The 19265-nt window shown below is 40.2% G+C and overlaps 2 pseudogenes; both read right to left on the bottom strand.

The window, feature by feature from the left end:
• Positions 1-14156: 14156 nt before the first annotated feature.
• On the bottom strand, positions 14157-15330 carry LOC128069400 (E3 ubiquitin-protein ligase Hakai-like; annotated as a pseudogene).
• A 2787-nt stretch (positions 15331-18117) lies between these two features.
• On the bottom strand, positions 18118-18865 carry LOC128069399 (CD2 antigen cytoplasmic tail-binding protein 2-like; annotated as a pseudogene).
• Between the last annotated feature and the right edge of the window lie 400 nt (positions 18866-19265).

Here is a 19265-nt window from a genome sequence, read left to right as displayed (position 1 = left end):
TCTTCCAGTAGGTCCCTCTAGGGTCTTCGGACTTTGTCTCAGGGTTTCTAGGGAAGATAAAAGCCATTTAAGGTATCAAACATGATAATGAGAGAATTCAGTTAAATCAAAGTGGAAGAAGTGATTTCAGACCCAAATTCACAGACCTGCCAAATGTAAGTTCTAAGAGAGAACATTATTGCTTGCAAGAGCTGCTCTAACTTTTAAGAAAACTACTGGTAACTCTCTAGGCCATTTTACCCATAGATCACTGAATCTCAGCCAATGAGTTTGTTAGAGTTTGAGGTTTTTATTCTACTTGGAATATGATAGCTTTTTGGAGTCTGCAAACATTTGCATAACTCCTCAACAACAATAGGCATAAAATGATCTCTTCCATCTGACTGAATAAGCTCTGGGATCTCAACAGTGGGGATTATGTGCATGAAGAGGGACTTTACCTCAATGCCTGAGGATCTGTTTTTATTTTTTGTGCTCTTTATTTTTTATTTATTTTTTACTTTACAATACTGTATTGGTTTTGCCATACATTGACACGAATCCGCCATGGGTGTACATGAGTTCCCAATCCTGAACCCCCCTCCCACCAGCCTCCCCATATCATCTCTCTGGGTCATCCCAGTGCACCAGCCCCAAGCATCCTGTATCCTGTATCGAACCTAGACTGGATGGTTTTGAAGAGGGAAAAGATATCATACATACACCACTAGACAAAATCTACCTTCCATAGGCCTCAATTCTATGAAATCTAAGTGCCACTGGGTTCCTGGTAAAGTTGGTCAGGGAAAACTTTCTGCACCTACATTGGGAGTGGTCTGTAAAGATTTCTGCTGGCAAATAACAAAACTCTTTAATATGTTTTGAATAATTTCATCTTTTTGATAGATGTATTAGTCTAGTGCCTTTAAAAACTCCCTTTCAGTTTGATTTTGTTGATAACATAATAAACTAATCAAGCAAATAAAAGCTGTGATATAGGAATCATTTTGTTAGTAATTCCTATAGTCCAGTTGAATTTCTTTTAGCCCCCTTTTCAATCCATTTGTTCATTTCCTTTTGTGAAGCTGGTTTTAGAAAATGGATAGAGGTTTCTAGTATTAGAAATGGGGCTTCTATATTTGGAGTCTGTCATGTTTTAATAGTGGCTGCTGCAGCTCTTTCAGCATTATCATTGCCTTCACAAATTGCGTCATTTTGCCCCGTATGACCTCTGCAATAGATTACCGATAATCTGAATAGGCAGTTGAAAAGCCTCTAACAAATCAGCTTTCAAATCTCCATGAGATGTTTCAGTTCTCATAGAAACCAAGACCCTCCAATTTTTCTAAATTTTCTCTGTTGCATGACAGACATCAAACACACATTTAGCAACAGCAGAACCAAGGATTTCAACTCTAATGATGGTTATTAACTTATCTGCTTGTGCTAACTTAATACCAGACACAAACTTCATGATAAGTCACCATAGCAAAGAAAGCCTTAAATTGGCCACTTTGGTCTCTGGTAAATGACCTGTAAGTAAACATGAGAGCTGCCCTGAAAATGATTATCAAATAAATCAGACTGGGGCCCAGTGTTTTCTTCTATTATCATTGTAGAATCATGATTATCTATTTGATTAGGATCTGGTAAAACAATAGCAGAAAAAAAATCAAAAAAGCGTGAGAGTTCCAGAAAAACATCTATTTCTGCTTTATTGACTATGCCAAAGCCTTTGACTGTGTGGATCACAATAAACTGGAAAATTCTGAAAGAGATGGGAATACCAGACCACCTGACCTGCCTCTTGAGAAACCTGTATGCAGGTCAGGAAGCAACAGTTAGAACTGGACATGGAACAACAGACTGGTTCCAAACAGGAAAATGCTGTACACTGTCACCCTGCTTATTTAATTTGATCTCTGGTTCCTCTGCCTTTTCTAAAACCAGCTTGAACATCTGGAAGTTCACAGTTCACGTATTGCTGAAGCCTGGCTTGGAGAATTTTGAGCATTACTTTACTAGCATGTGAGATGAGTGCAACTGTGCGGCAGTTTGAGCATTCTTTGGCATTGCCTTTCTTTGGGATTGGAATGAAACTGACCTTTACCAGTCCTGTGGCCACTGCTGAGTTTTCCAGATTTGCTGGCATATTGAGTGCAGCACTTTCAGAGTATCATCTTCCAGGATTTGAAATAGCTGAACTGGAATTCCATCACTTCTACTAGCTTTGTTCGTAGTGATGCTTTCTAAGGCCCACTTGACTTCACATTCCAGGATGTCTGGCTCTAGGTGAGTGATCATACCATCGTGATTATCTTGGTCATGGGAAGATCTTTTTTGCAGTTTTCTGTGTATTCTTGCCACCTCTTCTTAATATCTTCTGCTTCTGTTAGGTCCATACCATTTCTGTCCTTTATCGAGCCCATCTTTGCATGAAATGTTCCCTTGGTATCTCTGATTTTCTTGAAGAGATCTCTAGTCTTTCCCATTCTGTTGTTTTCCTCTATTTCTTTGCATTGATCTCTGAGGAAGGCTTTCTTATCTCTCCTTGCTATTCTTTGGAACTCTGCATTCAGATGCTTATATCTTTCCTTTTCTCCTCTGCTTTACATTTCTCTTTTTTTCACAGCTATTTGTAAGGCCTCCCCAGGCAACAAATTTGCTTTTTTGCATTTCTTTTCCATGGGGATGGTCTTGATTTCTGTCTCCTGTACAATGTCACGAACCTAGGGGAACACAATTAACCACCCTAAAATGTGTCTCTTTGGCATGAGGATTAATGTAAGCTGATTATTTTTAAGGCCCGGGGGCTTTAAAAGAAACTTTGACCTTCCTTCAGACTGCCTAAAGGAATGTAGATAGTGAATTTGCTCTGGAATAGTGTTATCACTATTGGAGAAGGCAATGGCACCCCACTCCAGTACTCTTGCCTGGAAACTCCCATGGACAGAGGAGCCTGGTAGGCTGCAGTCCATGAGGTCGCTGAGAGTTGGACATGACTCAGTGACTTCACTTTCGCTTTTCACTTTCATGCATTGGAGAAGGAAATGGCAACCCACTCCAGTGTTCTTGCCTGGAGAATCCCAGGGATGGCAGAGCCTGGTGGGCTGCCGTCTGTGGGGTCACACTGAGGCGGACACGACTGAAGCGACTTAGCAGCAGCAGCAGTGGTATTAGTTTTCAGTCATATCTGACTCTTTGCAGTCCCATGGACTGGAGCCCACCAGGCTCCTCTGAACATGGAATTCTCCAGGAAAGAATACTTGAGTGGGTTGCCATTTCCTTCTCCAGAGGATGTTCCCGGTCCAGGGATTGAACCTGGTTCTCCCACATTGCAGGCAGACTCTTTACTGACTGAGCCAGCAGGAAAGACCTAGGGGAAACTCTAGGCAGGGCCACAGAAACAATGGGACACAGAGTAGAAACTGATTTTCTTAGGGGAAACTCTAGGCGGGGCCTAAAAATCAGTTTCTACTCTGTGTCCCACTTTTTCTGTGTGGCTCAAGAGTATTTGTTTACAAAATATTTGCTTTTCCATCTCCATGTGACTTGCTTTCCTCCCCTTTGAAGTCTCAAACCAATACCCACAACATCCTCTTCTGTCTTTAGCTGAAGATGGCATTTAAGGTAATGGCTTTGACCATTTTGGCCAATTACTTAATTTTCCTGAGTCTCTCCCATGTATATATGGGTTTCTTAAACTTTTGTGTGATTTTTTTCCCCCTGTTAACCTGTGCCATTTAATTCTTGGACCAATCAAAAAATCTAGAAGGGTAGAGAAAGATTTCTTCCTCTACAATAGACTGCAGAGACAAAAAAAAATGAACTCTTACCCTTTTATATACTTGTTGACCCATTAACATGTATATATAAATGTTAACCCATTACACACACATCAGTTGTATCTATCAGAGGAAAAATAAAATTTCTCATTCTCTTTCAAGCAAGGAGTTAAGTCTTAGAACTAAATCTCCACAGACAGGGAGACAGGGTACCACTCTTGTTTATTTACTGTTCAAACAAATGGCTCCTTGCATGCTCAGTCACTTTAGTCATGTCCAACTCTTTTCAATCCTATGGACTGTAATCTGCCAAGCTCCTCTGTCCATGGAATTCTCTCCAGGCAAGAATACTGGAGTGGGTTGCCATTCCCTTCTTCAGGGAATCTTCCTGATCCAGGGACTGAATCTGGGTCTCCGGAATTGCAGCCATATTCTTTGCCATCTGAGGTTCAGTTCAGTTCAGTTCAGTCGCTCAGTCGTGGCCGACTCTTTGCAACCCCATGAATTGTAGGACGCCAGGCCTCCCTGTGCATCACCAACACCTGGAGTTCACTCAGACTCATGTCCATCGAGTCAGTGACGGCATCCAGCCATCTTATCCTCTGTCGTCCTCTCCTCCTGCTGCCCCCAATCCCTCCCAGCATCAGAGTCTTTTCCAATGAGTTGACTCTTCACATGAGTTGGCCAAAGTACTGGAGCTTCAGCTTTAGCATCATTCCTTCCAAAGAAATCCCAGGGCTGATCTTCTTCAGAATGGACTGGTGGGATCTCCTTGCAGTCCAAGGGACTCTCAAGAATCTCCTCCAACACCACAGTTCAGAAGCATCAATTCTTCGGCACTCAGCTTTCTTCACAGTCCAACTCTGACATCCATACATGACCAATAGAAAAACCACAGCCTTGACTAGACAGACCTTTGTTGCCAAAGTAATGTCTCCGCTTTTGAATATACTAATTAGGTTGGTCATAACTTTCCTTCCAAGGAGTAAGTGTCTTTTAATTTCATGGCTGCAATCACCATCTACAGTGATTCTGGAGCCCCAAAAAATAAAGTCTGACACTGTTTCCACTGTTTCCCCATCTATTTCCCATGAAGTGATGGGACCAGATGCCATGATCTTCGTTTTCTGAATGTTGAGCTTTAAGCCAACTTTTTCACTCTCCTCTTTCACTTTCATCAAGAGGCTTCTTAGTTCCTCTTCACTTTCTGCCATAAGGGTGGTGTCATCTGCATATCTGAGGTTATTGCTATTTCTTCCGGCAATCTTGATTCCAGCTTGTGTTTCTTCCAGCCCAGCGTTTCTCATGATGTACTCTGCATATAAGTTAAATAAGCAGGGTGACAATATACAGCCTTGACGTACTCCTTTTCCTATTTGGAACCAGTCTGTTGTTCCATGTCCAGTTCTAACTGTTGCTTCCTGACCTGCATATAGGTTTCTCAAGAGGTAGGTCAGGTGGTCTGGTATTCCCATCTCTTTCAGAATTTTCCACTGTTGATTGTGATCCACACAGTCAAAGGCTTTGGCATAGTCAATAAAGCAGATAGATGTTTTTCTGGAATTCTCTTGCTTTTTCCATGATCCAGAGGATGTTGACAATTTGATCTCTGGTTTCTCTGCCTTTTCTAAAACCAGCTTGAACATCAGGAAGTTGACAGTTCATGTATTGCTGAAGCCTGGCTTGGAGAATTTTGAGCATTATTTTACTAGCATGTGAGATGAGTGCAATTGTGCGGTAGTTTGAGCATTCTTTGGCATTGCCTTTCTTTGGGATTGGAATGAAAACTGACCTTTTCCAGTCCTGTGGCCATTGCTGAGTTTTCCATATCTGCTAGCATATTGAGTGTAGCTCTTTCACAGCATCATCTTTCAGGATTTGAAATAGCTCAACTGGAATTCCATCACCTCCACTAGCTTTGTTCGTAGTGATGCTTTCTAAGGCCCACTTGACTTGACATTCCAGGATGTCTGGCTCTAGGTGAGTGTTCACACCATCGTGATTATCTTGGTCATGAAGACCTTTTTTGTACAGTTCTTCTGTGTGTCCTTGAGGGAGCCCAAATATAGCTTTGGCTTTCCAATGAATGGAAGCTTAATCTAATCACCTTACTAACACCCATGGGTAATCTAAATAATCCCTGCCAGTGCTCAAGGGAAAGTAAACTTGCCCTAACCAATCTGCTTTTTTGCCAGGATAACATCCGTGTTCCTGTTTACTTCTGCCTATAAATGTTGCTCTTTTTATATAGCTCCTCAGATATCCTTTTTGTTCAATTGAAGGCTGCATGATTTGAAATCATTTTTACTTAAACTCTAAAACTTTTAATATGCCTCAGTTCATCTTTTAACATAGGAAAGGAGCAGCGCCCCCATTAAAACTGGGACATAAGATCAGGGTTGGACATTTGAATCATAGGTGTCCTAGAAGAAGAAGACATAAAGAAAGGGCATGAGAAAATACTTGAGATAATAGTCGAAAACTTCCCCAAAGTGGGGAAGGAAATAGCCACCCAAGTCCAAGAACCCAGAGAGTCCCAAGCAGAATAAATGCTAGGCAAAACACCCCAAGATACATATTAATCAAACTAACGAAAGTTAAACACAAAGAGCTTATATTAAAAGCAGCAAGGGAAAAGCAACAAATAACACACTAGGGAATCCCCAGAAAGATAACAGCTGATCTTTCAAAAGAAACTCTTCAGGCTAGAAGGGAATGGCAGGACATACTTAAAGTGATGAAAGAAAAACCTACAACCAATATTACTGTATCCAGCAAGGATCTCATTCAGATATGAAGGAAAAATAAAAAACTTCACAGACAAGCAAGAGCTGAGAGAATTTAGCACCACCAAATCAGCTCTTCAACAAATGCTAAAGGATCTTCTCTAGATAGGAAACACATAAAAGATTTATAAAAGCAAATCCAAAACAACAAAAATATATGGTAACAGGATCATACTTATCAATAATTACCTTAAATGTAAACGAGTTAAGTGCTCCAACCAAAAGACAAAGACTGGCCAAATGGATACAAAAACAAGACCCCTATATATGCTGTCTATAAGAGACCTACTTCAAACCTAGGGACACAGACAGACTGAAAGTGAAGGGCTGGAAAAGATACTTCATGCAAGTGGAGACCAAAAGAAAGCAGGAGTTGCAATACTCATATCAGATAAAATAGACTTTGAAATAAAGACCATGACAAGAGACAAAGAAGGACACTACATAATGATCAAAGGATCAATCTAAGAAGATATAATAATTATAAATGCACCCAACATAGGGGCACCTCAATACGTAAGGCAAATGCTAATAAGTATGAAAAGGGAAATTAACAGTAATACAATAAGAGTGGGGGACTTCAATATGCCACTCACACCTATGGATAGGTCAACCAAACAAAATTAGCAAGGAGACACAAGCTTTAAATGATACAATGGACCAGTTAGACCTAATTGATATGTACAGGGCTGCTGCTGCTGCTGCTAAGTTGCTTCAGTCGTGTCCGACTCTGTGCGACCCCATAGACAGCAGCCCACCAGGCTCCACTGTCCCTGGGATTCTCCAGGCAAGAACACTGGAGTGGGTTGCCATTTCCTTCTCCAATGTAGGAAAGTGAAAAGTGAAAGTGAAGTGGCTCAGTCATGTCCAACTCTTGGCGACCCCATGGACTGCAGCCTACCAGGATCCTTCGTCCATGGGATTTTCCAGGCAAGAGTACTGGAGTGGGTTGCCATTGCATTCCACCCCAAAACAATGGATTTCACCTTTTTCTCAAGTGCACATGGAAGCTTCTCCAGGATAGATCACCTCCTGGGTCATAAATCTAGCATTGGTAAATTAAAAAAAAAAAACTGAAATAATTTCAATCTTTTCTGATCACAGTGCAGTAAGATTAGATGTCAACTACAGGAAAAAAACTATAAAAAACACAAACATATAGAAGCTAAACAACAAGCTTCTGAATAACCAACAGATCATGAAAGAAAGCAAAAAGAGTATCAAAATATGCATAGAAAGAAATGAAAATGAAAAGACAACCCCAAATCTATGGGATTCAGTAAAAGCAGTGCTAAGAGGGAGTTTCATAGCAATACAAGCCTATCTCAAGAAACAAAAATCAAATAAACAATCTAAACTTTATATCTAAAGCAACTAGAAAGAAGAATGAAAGAACCCTAAAGTCAGTAGAAGCAAAGAAATCATAAAAATCAAAGCAGAAATAAAAAGAAATGAAGGAGACTATGGCAAAGATCAACAAAACTAAAAGCTGGTTCTTTGAGAAGATAAATAAAATAGACAAACTGTTAGCCAGAATCATCAAGAAAGGGAGAAGAATCAAATCAACAAAATTAGGAATGAAACTGGAGAAATCACAACAGACAACACAAATACAAAAGATCATAAGAGATGACTATGAGCAATTATATGCCAATAAAACTGGACAACTTGGAAGAAATGGACAAATTTCTTAGGAAAGTATAACTTCCCAAAACTGAATCAGGAAGAAATCGAAAATCTTTATAGATCCATCACAGGTGTGGAAATTGAAACTGTAATAAAAAATCTTCCAACATACAAAAGCCCAGGACCAGATGGCTTCATGGGTGAATTCTACCAAAAAATTTAGAGAAGAGCTAACACCTATCCTACTCAAACTCTTCCAGAAAATTACAGAGGAAGGTAAACTCCCAAACTCATTCCATGAGGCCACTATCACTCTAATACCAAAACCACACAAAGATGCCATCAAAAAAGCAAACTACAGGCGACTATCACTGATGAAGATAAATGCAAAAATCCTCAACAAAATTTTAGCGAATAGAATCTAACATATTACAAAGATCATACATCATGACCAAGTGGGCTTTATTCCAGGGATGCAAGGATTCTTCAATATTGCCAAATCAATCAATGTGATACACCATATTAACAAATTGAAAGATAAAAAACATATGATTATCTCAATAGATGCAGAGAAAGCCTTTGACAAAATTCAACACCCATTTATGATAAGAACTCTCCAGAAAGCAGGCATAGAAGCAACATACCTCAACATGACAAAAGCAATATAAGACAAACCCACAGTGACCATTACCCTCAATGGCAAAAAATTGAAAGCGTTTCCTCTAAAATCAGGAACAAGACAAGGGTGCACACACTCACCACTACTATTTAACATAATTTTGGAGGTCCCAGCCACAGCAATCAGAGAAGAAAAAGAAAAGGAATCCAGTTTGGAAAAGAAGTAAAATTTTCACTGTTTGCAGATTCCATAATCCTCTACGTAGAAAACCCTAAAGATACCCCCAGAGAGCTACTAGACCTAATCAATGAATATAGTGAAGTTGCAGGACATAAAATTAATACACAGAAATCCCTTGCATTCCTATACACAAACAGTGAAAAAACAGAAATTAAGGAAACAATCCCATTCATATTGAAACTAAAAGAATAAAATACTTAGGAATAAATTTACCAAAGAAACAAAAGACATATATATAGAAAAGTATAAAGCACTGATGAAAGAAATAAAAGATGACACAAATAGATGGAGAAATATACCATGTTTGTGGATTGGAAGAATCAGTATGGTGAAAATGAGTGTATTACCCAAACAATCTGTAGATTCAATGTAATGCCTATCAAACTACCAATGGTATTTTCACAGAACTAGAACAAATAACCTCACAATTTGTATGGAAATGCAAAAACCTCAAATAGCCAAAGCAATCTTGAGAAAAAAGAATGGAACTGGAGCAATCAACCTTCCTGACTTCAGACTATACTACAAAGCTATAGTCATCAAGACAGTGTGGTACTGGAACAAAAGAATATAGATCAATGGAACAAAATAGAAAGCCCAGAGATAAATCCATACACCTATGGACACCTTACTTTTGACAAAGGAGGCAAAAATATACAATGGAGAAAAGACAAACTCTTTAACAAGTGGTGCTGGGAAAATTGGCCAACCACCTATAAAACAAGGAAACTAGAATACTTTCTAACACCATACACAAAAGTAAACTCAAAATGGATTAAAGATCTAAATATTAAGACCAGAAACTATGAAACTCTTAAAGGCAAACATAGGCAGAACAATCTCTGACATAAATCACAGCAAGATTCTCTATAACCTACCTGCCAGAGTAATGGAAATAAAAACAAAAATAAATGGGACCTAATTAAACTTAAAAGCTTTTGTACTATGAAGGAAACTATAATCAATGTGAAAAGGCAGACTTCAGAATGGGAGAAAATAGCAAATGAGACAGCTGACAAAGAATAAATTTCCAAAATATACAAGCAGCTCATGCAGCTCAATTCCAGAAAAATGAACAACTCAATAAAAAAGTGGGCCAAAGAAGAGACATTTCCCCAAAGAAGACATACAGATGGCTAATAAACACATGAATACGTGCAAAGATGCTCAACGTCACTCACTATTCAGTTCAGTTCAGTCACTCAGTTGTGTCTGACTCTTTGTGACCCCATGAATCGCAGCATGCCAGGCCTCCCTGTCCATCACCAGCTCCCGGAGTTCACTCAGACTCACGTCCATCGAGTCAGTGATGCCATCCAGCCATCTCATCCTCTGTCGTCCCCTTCTCCTCCTGCCCCCAATAATTCCCAGCATCAGAGTCTTTTCCAATGAGTCAATTCTTCACATGAGTTGGCCAAAGTACTGGAGTTTCAGCTTCAGCATCATTCCTTCCAAAGAAATCCCAGGGCTGATCTCCTTCAGAATGGACTGGTTGGATCTCCTTGCAGTCCAAGGGACTCTCAAGAGTCTTCTCCAACACCACAGTTCAAAAGCATCAATTTTTCGGTGCTCAGCTTTCTTCACAGTCCAACTCTCACATCCATACATGACCACTGGAAAAACCATAGCCTTGACTAGAGGGACCTTTGTTGGCAAAGTAATGGCTCTGCTCTTCAACATGCTATCTAGGTTGGTCATAGCTTTTCTTCCAAGAAGTAAGCGTCTTTTAATTTCATGGCTGTAGTCACCATCTGCAGTGATTTTGGAGCCCCAAAAAATAAATTCTGACACTGTTTCCCCGTCTATTTCCCATGAAGTGATGGGACCAGATGCCATGATCTTCATTTTCTGAATGTTGAGCTTTAAGCCAACTTTTTCACTCTTCTCTTTCACTTTCATCAAGAGGCTTTTTAGTTCCTCTTCACTCTCTGCCATAAGGGTGGTGTCATCCGCATATCTGAGGTTATTGATATTTCTCCCAGTAATCTTGATTCCAGCTTGTGCTTCTTCCAGACCACCGTTTCTCATGATGTACTCTGCATATAAGTTAAATAAGCAGGGTGATAATATACAGCCTTGACGTACTCCTTTTCCTACTTGGAATCAGTCTGTTGTTCCATGTCCAGTTCTAACTGTTGCTTCCTGACCTGCATACAAATTTCTCAAGAGGTAGGTCGGGTGGTCTGGTATTCCCATCTCTTTCAGAATTTTCCACAGTTTATGGTGATCCACACAGTCAACGCTTTGGCATAGTCAATAAAGCAGAAAGAGATGATTTTCTGGAACTCTCTTGCTTTTTCCATGATCCAGCGGATGTTGACAATTTGATCTCTGGTTCCTCTGCCTTTTCTAAAACCAGCTTGAACATCTGGAAGTTCACGGTTCACGTATTGCTGAAGCCTGGCTTGGAGAATTTTGAGCATTACTTTACTAGCATGTGAGATGAGTGCAATTGTGCAGTAGTTTGAGCATTCTTTGGCATTGCCTTTCTTTGGGATTGGAATGAAAACTGAGCTCTTCCAGTCCTGTGGCCACTGCTGAGTTTTCCAAATTTGCTGGCATATTGCAACAAAAACAAGACCAGGAGCTGACTGTGGCTCAGATCATGAACTCAATGCCAAATTCAGACTTAAATTGAAGAAAGTAGGGAAAACCACTCAGGTATGACCTCAATCAAATCCCTTATGATTATACAGTGGAAGTGAGAAATAGATTTAAGGGCCTAGATCTGATAGATAGAGTTCCTGATGAACTATGGACTGAGGTTTGTGACACTGTATAGGAGACAGGGATCAAGACCATCCCCATGGAAAAGAAATGCAAAAAAGCAAAATGGCTGTCTGGGGAGGCCTTACAAATAGCTGTGAAAAGAAGGGAAGCAAAAAGCAAAGGAGAAAAGGAAAGATATAAGCATCTGAATGTACAGTTCCAAAGAATAGCAAGGAGATAAGAAAGCCTTCCTCAGCAATCAATGCAAAGAAATAGAGGAAAACAACAGAATGGGAAAGACTAGAGATCTCTTCAAGAAAATTAGAGATACCAAGGGAACATTTCATGCAAAGATGGGCTCGATAAAGGACAGAAATGGTATGGACCTAACAGAAGCAGAAGATATTAAGAAGAGATGGCAAGAATACACGGAAGAACTGTACAAAAAAGATCTTCATGACCCAGATAATCACAATGGTGTGATCACTCACGTAGAGCCAGACATCCTGGAATGTGAAGTCAAGTGGGCCTTAGAAAGCATCACTATGAACAAAGCTAGTGGAGGTGATGGAATTCCAGTTGAGCTATTTCAAATCCTGAAAGATGATGCTATGAAAGTGCTGCACTCACTATTAGAGAAATGCAAATCAAAACCACAACGAGGTATCATCTCACACCGTTCAGAATGGCTGCCATCAAAAAGTCTACAAACAATTGCTTGAGAGGGTGTGGAGAAAAGGAAACCCTCTTACACTGTTAGTGAGAATGCAAACTGGTATAGCCACTATGGGGAAACATTGTGGAGATTCCTTAAAAAACTGGAAATAGAACTGCCATATGACCCAGCAATCCCACTTCTGGGTATACACACTGAGGAAACCGGAATTGAAACAGACACATGTACCCCAATGCTCATTTAGCACTTTTTGCAACAGTTAGGATATGGAAGCAATGTAGGTGTCCACTAGCAGTTGAATGGATAAGGAAGTTGTGGTACATATACACAATGGGATATTACTCAGCTATAAAATAGAACACATTTGAGTCAGTTCTAAAGAGGTGGATGAAACTGGAGCCTGTTATACACAGTGAAGTAAGTCAAAAAGAAATAACAGTACAGTATATTAACACATATATATGGAATTTAGAAAGATGTAATGGTGATCCTATATGCAAGGCAGCAAAAGAGACAAAGATGTAAAGAACAGACTTTTAGACTATGTGGGAGAAGGCAGGAGTGGGATGATTTGAGAGAATAGCATTGAAACATGTATATTACCATATGTAAAATAGATAACCAGTGCAAGTTCAATGCATGAAGAAGGGCACTCACAGCTGGTGCTCTGGGACAGTCTGGAGGGATGGGGTGGGGAGGGAGGTTGGCAGGGAATGTTCAGGATGGGGGGACACATGCACCCATGGGTGATTCATGTCAGTGTATGGCAAAACCCACCACAATATTGTAAAGAAATTATACTCCAATTAACGTAAATTAATAAAAAAAAAAGTCATTCATATCTTTAAAAAAAGATCAGGGTTGGAGCAGTAAGAGGGATTTCATGCTGGATTTGACAGATCTGGGCTAGAGCTGCTTAAATACTGCTGGTTTGTGTGATGTCAAGAATCTAGGGCAGGGCTCAGCCTGAAGATGGTTTGGGTCACAGAGCCTAAGTTACAGTAAAGAAAAAGCAATTTGGGCCTAGAAACAAGAATGGTACAAGTTACAAGGAGACAGATTTATGTACAAAGGCCTTATTGTTTTTTTTTATATATTTCAATTTATATTGAAATTTTTTTCTTTGTACCCAAGTTAGTTAAGTCGCTAAGTCGTGTCCGATTCTTTCGACCCCATGGACTGTAGCCTGCCAGGCTCCTCTGTCCATGGGATTATCCAGGCAAGAATACTGGAGTGGGTTGCCATTTCCTTCTCCAGGTTAGGAAAATATATCACAAGAAAAAGTAAATTTTGAATTTAACAAAAACAACACTTTTGAAAGAAAAACACAGCACCACCCCCTAGTGCCTCTGGAAATAATATTGCAAATGGTGATTTCTGTGTCAGTTTACCATACTACAGGAACAAAGTTGTTAGAGGATAGTTATTCTCAACTGAGCCACTTATCTGCACTATAGTAAAGTACTTAAAATCATTCCCAAGATCAAGCCTTAAAACCGTTTCAAGTGGTTTTAAATGTTTTATAGCCATTTCTTTTTCTTTTTATAGCCACTTCTGTAAGAGGTGCTTTTCTTTCCCCAAATGCTCAAAGCTTAATTAGATGGTTGACAATACTTCCCCCCCACCATTGGATCTTCTGTTCAAAATAATATTAGTACTGGTAACATGGTTTATATCTTGTGTAATGTAGGAAATGTAGTCCAAGAAATGAGGTTTGTAAAAGGCAGACACTGTTTTCATGGTGGAAAGGGTACAGGGCACATACTATGACTTACTTCCCCTAGTAATATGAATGAAGTGCTTGGAGTTCCTTGATCTTCAGTAAACTGGGGTAAAGAGTAAGCATTATAATGGTGAGAAGGGTGTATACTTACAGGTGGATTACCCTGTTGAGTTGAGACAGGTCCTGGTGGAAGATTTTTCATACAAGGTGGCATCTGAGCAATAAGATGTCTATGCAGAAGGTGGTAGAATAGAAGTCACCGACATATCTGAAACTTGCCTATGAATCAAGTGAAAAGTACCTGTGGCCTGGGAATGATGTGGCCTTACATGACATACTGATGGCAGAGGAGGTAGTGTGGTATAGAATATCACTGTGATGGCACAGTGTGATGAGAGTTCAATACCACTGGTTGACTCTGTTATTCAGGATGATGGTGAGCAGTTGCAGAGACAGGAGGTAGTGTTTCTCAGGTACCTGAATTTGTATCAATCTGAATAGGTACAGTTATTAAATCACTTTGTTTTCTTGTTGGGACAAAAAGACTTTTTGAGTCCGTTTCTTCACTCATTGAAAGATGTAGAGATGAAGCCACAGACAATTAATTCTGCTGTAGGAGCATGAATATCTTGTGGCTGATTATGTGGCTTGGGCAACTCCTTTGCAAAGAAGGTGGTTGTATCATAAAGTATTGCTTTGGTATAATATGGTTCATATGATGTTTATCTGGCAGCTTTTTAAGATAATCATAGATTTTAGTTGGTGGTGGGACAAAATGCTGAATGAACATTTTCAAGTTAAGTATGGGGAACAGAGTTTCCAGCTCTCATGTGGCGGAGGTTGATATGAGCCTCTAAGTCTCTCTGAGACAAATAGGATCTCTTGCATCCTTGAACAGCGCTACACACAAAGAGAGAACCTTGACTATGCTTCTGAATTTGCTGCACAGAATTACCACAGGCTGGGCACATCATATCCCCTTCTTTTCCATGTAAAATAGCACAAGCGTAGCAAAAAGCATGCTTGCACGGAATCATCCGCCCGTAGATTCTAATCGGTAATTTGCATTTGTCACAGAAATGTTTTATGGTTTCATCCTTTTTACCTAAAATATTTATTTTAAAGTCCCAAAAGATTTTCAACAGATTCTTGCTCATTTTGAAAAGCTTTGCCCCCAGTGGAATCATACTGGTTCTCCTCAAAGGAAAGATAGCGTCCTTCTGCGTTCTTCATGACTTCGCTCACAAAGCACAAGAGGAGCAGAAGTCAACCTTATTGGCCCAGGGAGCGCATGCGCTGTACTTTCCTGAACGCAGGAATTAAAAGTACCTCCAGGTCACCCTATTTTTGACCCTTTGTTACCTACTCCTGTTCCACTGAGAAAGTCAGGCAGAAGGAGAGAATGAGTATTTGAAGTGTTTCAGTTCTGAGGTTGCTTAGGCGACCCACTCTAGTACTTTTGCCTGGAAACTACTGTGGACGGAGGAGCCTGGTGGGCTGCAGTCCATGGCATCGCGAAGAGTTTGGACACAACCGAGCGACTTGACTTTCACTTTTCATCTTCATGCATTGGAGAAGGAAATGGCAACCCACTCCAGTGTTCTTGCCTGGAGAATCCCAGGAAAGGGGGAGCCTGGTGGGCTGCTGTCTATGGGGTCGCACAGAGTCGGACACGACTGACATGACTCAGCAGCAGCAGCAGGCTTCTCTTGTTATGCTTTGGGGGAGGGGTGTGGAGCAGTGCAGGGGAACCAGCCTTTAATTGGAAAAAGAGACTAATCTGAAATGGGGAAAAAGGAAAGCATGCATGTATATGACGGCAGGCGCAAGCGCAGTGGTACCTGAAGGTAGAAGCCTAGATGCTGTGGATTTAGCGTCTCAAACTTTTCTGACAGTGTAACCCATGATGGGAGTGAAGGGTAAACTTATAACTGTGAGAGTAAGAGGGACAGAGTTCTAAGTACTTTTGAAAGTAAGATATTTCTTTGAATAGTTGTACTTTAAAATTATAAGAATACTATATGAATATAGATTTCTTTTTAAGAATGTTTGTTTTTAATAAAAATACTGCTTTTGATTACTTAATTAAGTAACTTGAATCTTTCCCTGCCCCTAAAGTCTTTGAGTAATAGTGAAATCCCAGGAATTTGTTCCAGGAAATGTGCCAAATCTTGTCACACACTGCTGAATCTCCCCGCACTATTGGTACACTAGTTTGTGATGCACAATATAGAGTGGTTCCTTTACTGAATACAAGGTCATCCAGTAGGACTTGGAAATCCTTTTTATACAGAATACTTTATAATGGTATTTGTATATAAGAGCATTTATTTATACATGAAAGTTCAAAGTTAAAAGCGCTGATGAATTAGGGACGTGATTCGTAACATTATAAAATGCCTTCCCAATATGCCTCAATTTCTCATTTTGTTTCTTTAAATATTATATTCTATTGGTATATTTGTATGTTTAAAATCAGTAGTGATGACTACTCGAAGATGGATACGAAACATGTTAGAAATGATCATATTTGTTTGTGGAAAGATACAGCTGGTTATACAGAAATGTCATTTGTACCCTCCTTTTGGGAACCTAGTCTGCTGTAAAGTGAGGCTCACCCTTCTGTGAGAGCTTCATTTCATACTGTACAGAATAAGTGTTTTCATTCTTATTTACAAAACAACTTTGCAAAGGGAGTGATGAACTAACATGACCAAATATGCCAAATTGCTACCTAGGCTTTTGATTTCTTTGGCCTTCTGCCAAATAGCTAATATATAAGCAAATATATGTGTACAAGGGGACCTTGTGACTCAGTGCACACCCTTCTTTTTGCAAATTACCTGAAGTGGTTTTCAAACCTTTTTCTAAATTCAGAACGCTGCAGCTGCTCTGAGTGAAGTCGGAGTTGGGGAGTCCCAAGTCTTTCCTCCTTAACACTCCTGCACCTGTGGCATCCTTTTGCCCTCTCCTGTAGTCATCTTTTAGGCAGTTCAATGAAGCACAGTTTGACTACCACTTCTCAAATACATATTTTCTCAACTGATGTATAAAATGTTTATAACCATGTCATATATCCAAGAGAATAATAGATGAGCACCATATATCTACCAGCTAGCTTAAGAAATAGAGCATTATCAGTGCACCTGAAAACTGTTGTACCCTCATGATAGGAAGCAACTGTACCGAATTGTGTGTTCACTGTCCTCTTGTTCTTTTCAGTTTTAAAAATCACGTACATATGTATGTGTGTGTGTATATATATTTATAAAAATATTGTTTATATTTGCATGTTTTTCACTTCATAGGGATGGAATAATACTGTGACTTTATTCAATTAACAGTATATTTCTGAGATACTTTTATGTCATTGCATGTATTTTATTCATTTTCAGTATTCCAGTGTATGCATATTTTCTAATTTAAATTTTTCCTATTGATGAATAAGTGGTTTGTTCTCAGGTTTTGGCATTATAAATGCTGCTGTGAAACATTTTTCTTCTTTATTTACATTTATTTTTAATTAGAGGATAATTGCTTTGCAATATTGTGTTGGTTTCTGACGTATATCAACATGAGGCAGCCATAGGTATACCTGTGTCTCCTTCCTCTTGAGTCTCCCTCCCTGAAACATTCTTGTAGATGTTTCTTATGCATGTTCAGGAATTTTTCTAGGGTATGTGTATAGCAGAGGAAGTTACTTGATGATAGAGAATAAGCATATTCAGCTTTTCCAAAGAGTTCATATCAATGTATCAGCAGAGTGTAAAAGTTTTGTTACTCCTCATTTTCACCAACATTTATTAACAGACTTTTAATTTATTATAAATTTTGTTGTAAAATTCATACCATTATGTTTTTATTTTGTGTTTCTCTGCTTAAAATTGGTTTGCAGCTTTTCTTGTCCCCCCCTCCCACAGCTAAAGACTTTTATTGGGAAAAGGAAGTTGACTAAAAAGTGGGCTCCAACATCCTCACTGCCTGACACAGCCAGAGCCTCCTCCACAAAGTCCAGGAAAGAAGGGACCACCCTCAGTAGGCTCAGATGTAGAGGTCAAAGTCAGTCTGTTTGGATTTCTAGAACTGTTGACCAGGAAGATCCAGCTTCCAGCAATAAACCCCATCCTGAAGGTAGCCTTCATGAGGGGAACTGGGCTACCTAGCCCCCTTGTTGCCCTCTTTGCCTTCCCCCAAGTTCCCAGATACCTCAGTGCCCAGCCACTGTCTCTCTTGGCAGCATAAGCTCCAGAGTGCCCTCCAGGAGGGCTTGGGTTCTCGCTGGAGTCTGGCCAAGCTGTCGTCGCCCTCTGAGTCTGACAGAGGCTGCTGATCAGATGGCTGCTCTCTGATTTTCACCCAATCAATGTTGTCCGGTCAACTGTCTCAGATCTGAGCATCCCAGTTCAGGAAATAGTTACCATCAGCCTCAAAGTGACCTTCCTCTATCTCCTCCTGCAGCTTGAAGAGTATGATCCGCACACCTCCATCACTGGAGAGTGTGGCTGCTTCCTGACCTCCCACATCCTCTGAGGCCAACACGTCATATTTGCCGGACCCTTCATCATCATTCTTCTCCTTTTCATCACTGTCCAAAGAGTGTTTGCCTTCGAAGCGGCTCCCAGGGCCTCCTACCCCGGCCACAGGGTCCACTAATTTTTTCTTGGGGACACTGATATCATCCTCATCTCTCACACCTTGGAAGGTAACTTTCCTCTTTGGCATGACTGGACAGAAGGACTGTCCCCAAACTAAGGATCTGGAAAAGGTGAGGGAAGAGAGAGAGAGAGGTTTTCTCTAGGGCTGCATCCAGGCCACCTACCCACCACCTGCTTTTTATGTTTTATAAGTGAAAGAAAGTGAAATCGCTCAGTCATGTCTGACTGTTTGCAACTCCATGGACTGTACAGTCCATAGAATTCTCCAGGCCAAAATACTGGAGTGAATAGCCTTTCCCTTCTCCAGGAGATCTTCCCAACCCAGGGATCGAACCCAAGTCTCCTGTATTGCAGGCAGATTCTTTAGCCGCTGAGCCACAAGGGAAGCCCATGTATTATAGGCCACTTAGAATTCTTCTTTGGTCAAAAACCTGTTCATATCATTGGACCATTTTCCTATTGCACAA

This window comes from Budorcas taxicolor, chromosome X (genome assembly GCF_023091745.1).
Source record: "Budorcas taxicolor isolate Tak-1 chromosome X, Takin1.1, whole genome shotgun sequence".
NCBI classification, from domain to species: Eukaryota; Metazoa; Chordata; class Mammalia; order Artiodactyla; family Bovidae; genus Budorcas; species Budorcas taxicolor.
This window is presented reverse-complemented; position numbering and strand designations above follow the sequence as displayed.